Source organism: Limulus polyphemus, unplaced genomic scaffold (assembly GCF_000517525.1).
Source record: "Limulus polyphemus unplaced genomic scaffold, Limulus_polyphemus-2.1.2 Scaffold910, whole genome shotgun sequence".
Lineage (NCBI taxonomy): Eukaryota > Metazoa > Arthropoda > Merostomata > Xiphosura > Limulidae > Limulus > Limulus polyphemus.
In genome coordinates, this window is record NW_013666520.1 from 155406 (window position 1) to 158376 (window position 2971).

A 2971-nucleotide genomic window follows, 5' to 3' on the forward strand; every position below is an offset into this window, starting at 1 on the left:
GGAAGTCCAAGATATCTGCCAATGCTTAGCTAATAATATCAACAATGGTGCTGGAAACTCCAATAGCCTCCATTACTATTTCTGGCTGTGAATGCCTCATTGCCAATTGCACTACAACCATCATCATCAAACAATGAGGGCACCTCAACAGCTGAGCCTCAAGGACCATTCCAGAGAAGAAATAAGGGGCCTCTTTGCTAGAGATGGATGAGCCAGTGCTATGTAAGTAGTCTCTTGAAATGATGCAGGGGCAGCCGATGCTACAACTCTCAACCACTCTAGCCAGTTATCATCAAATATCCTACACTACAATAGATCCCTGTCCTCAAAAAGAATTGTTAACAGATGGCCACATGATGTACCAAGGGCTGGGTCCTGTATAACAGGGAAGACCAGCTGTGAAGATTACCATCAGGGTGACTACTGTAGTTGATTGAAGGACAACTTCTGAATTGGAGGATCTGCTGATTGAGTTGAAGTAAGAGGAGTTAGACTTTGCATCTGTTATTGGTTACATTTTGTGTATATTTAATTTTTGATTCTTAATCTAACGGCTGTTCATATCAGTGTCTTTGCATTTTTCTTTGGTTCTATTTAGTTTCTTCATTTTTTATGTCTTAACTAATTTGGGTTTATTGTTATTGCTGTTTGTGTATCATGATGGTGATTTTACTTAACATGAAAATATAGTTTTCCTATATATTTCTGTGTGTGTGTTATGCAGTTGTGTATTTTTATTATTATTGCTTGAAATGTTTTATTTTGCACTCATATTTTTGCATTATATGTAAGATATCTGTTAAGTTTCTTTTATTATTTCTTATTCTTTATTTCATCAGAAAAGGATTTGAGTGATAATCTGTATTAAAAAGTATTTTACTGTGTAATCAATATTAAAGGGTTTATTCTTGCATTTTCCTGGAAATTTGGTGTATAATTGAGACTGTATCATTCTAAATATTTTTTTAATACACTGTAGATGGCCAGTCATATCATTATTAATGAGTTTTATTTTGTATTTGCATTTTTATATTTATTTGATATAATTATTTCTTAAAGGGTTTGCTTTGTATTGCGAAGAGGTAATGTATTGAAATTGTTTTCTATGTTAAAGTTTTTATTATTATTTGTGTAATGCATCTTTATTAAAAAGTTCTATTATCTGTGTTGTATGCAAGTGTTTACAAAGATAAGAGAAAGTTACTGTACTCCTTAACCAGTGCAAATGTATTGATTTTATTGTTAAAATTAATTATTGGCCTTAGGTCAAGATTAAAGTAAAGGGGGTAAAAAAATTGTAGTATTTAAGAATACCACACGTTTTCTACCTCCTTAATTTTAATTTAGTAATATTCAGAATTTTCAGTCACTCAGAGTCTGTTCAATTTTCACATAACATGTTATTCTCTTGAGGTAACACCTGGTCTACCCATGGGTGTATGGCTGTAATGCTACATGATAACAAGCATGATAACAGCAGTCTTCCAATGGTAGGTCAGATGATATCATGAGCGTACAACCTCCCCTAAGTGTGAATGAATACGACAAGTCAGTAGGGTATTGCTTGTCACTCTGAGCATGTCTGATGTTACCTTTGAAGTAAGTAATGTTTATATTTAGATATTATGGTAGATGATATTTCCAAGTCAGCCTGATATACAGTGTTTGTGGGAATGATATTGTTCATTTGTGTTCTACATCGTATTGACTTTCTTTATTTCCTTCTCACAAACTCCGTTATTCAGAGAACTCAGGACTATTTTGTGACAAAGATCTTGACAAATCTCCAGTTATTCAGTAGACCTATCCCATTATTATTAGGAAAATGTTTTATCTGAAAGAGCTCTCAGCTTTGGTGAGTTTAGTCATATTTTAAGACTGATTTTAAAAAGCTAATGACTTTGATAAGAGTCTAAATACCAACTGTATCTTCTATGTAATAAGTAGCCAAACCCTGCCATTATACACAGCGTGGTCACAAGTAAATAGACACCACCTTTTAAAAAAAAAAATGAAAATTTTCAGTCATGTTCACATGAATTGATATATTTATACTTTAATTAATATCTAGTAGATCTTCCTTTCGCTTCGTGGAGTTCGTTGATCCTTTGACGCACTCTTGCTTCAAAACTTGGAGTAGATCGCTCTTCGAAGTTGGTTTTTTTTGGTTGTTTCTTGACTTGCCGGTCGAGTATGGCCCAGAGGTTTTCGATGGGGTTCAAGTCAGGCCAGGGCAACTTCTGGATACCACTTTCGGGTGTTTCTTGCAGTGTGACACAGTGCTCCATCTTCCTGGAACAACATTGTGTTCTTGTTCACGAAACCCGAGGAATAAAGTGGCAAGAGTCCTTCCTCCAATATTTCGCAAAATTTATGTTGCCAATGCACTCCACTAAGCTCGATCTCCCACCAACCCAAACAGCTCCCCAAACCATCACGTTGAAACCACAATGCTTCACAGTTGGCTGCAATCTGTTGAGCCAAAACTCTTGGTGAGGCATTCTCCAGACCAACATCCTTCCACTCTCCAAAAATTGAGCGAATCTTGATTTGTCTGAGAACAATATGGTCTTCCAAAAGTTCAGAGGCTTGGTCATCATATCACATGCCCACTTCTTTCATCTAATTATGTTGGCAGGTCTGAATAAGGGCTTCCGTCTAGCTGCTCTGCAATGATAACCCAATCTGTGGAGAATTCGTTGAACAGATTTCGGGCTCATCCCATCAACTTTGGCCACTTCTGCAGTTGTTAATCTTGGATCCATTTCGATGTTCCTCTTGACAGCCCCTTTTGTCCTCTCCGATGGACCAGAACGACTGCACGATGATTCTGTTGACTGTCGAAAGCGGGATTCCCAAATTCTGTGAAATTTGCTGCTGACTTATTCCACCATGTGCTTGACCAACTATCCTTCCTCTAACAAAATCTGACAATTCGAGAGAACCTTGAGTTCTAGGCATGTTGTAGCAT

The 2971-nt window shown here is 36.6% G+C and overlaps 1 long non-coding RNA gene across 1 annotated transcript in view; it reads left to right on the forward strand.

Moving 5' to 3' along the window:
• LOC111086191 overlaps positions 1–2971 on the forward strand; it is a 9011-nt gene that overhangs the window by 1422 nt on the left and 4618 nt on the right. The window contains exon 2 of the long non-coding RNA XR_002610942.1: positions 1746–1855. This is a non-coding gene — a long non-coding RNA (uncharacterized LOC111086191). The remainder of the gene's footprint in view (positions 1–1745; positions 1856–2971) is intronic.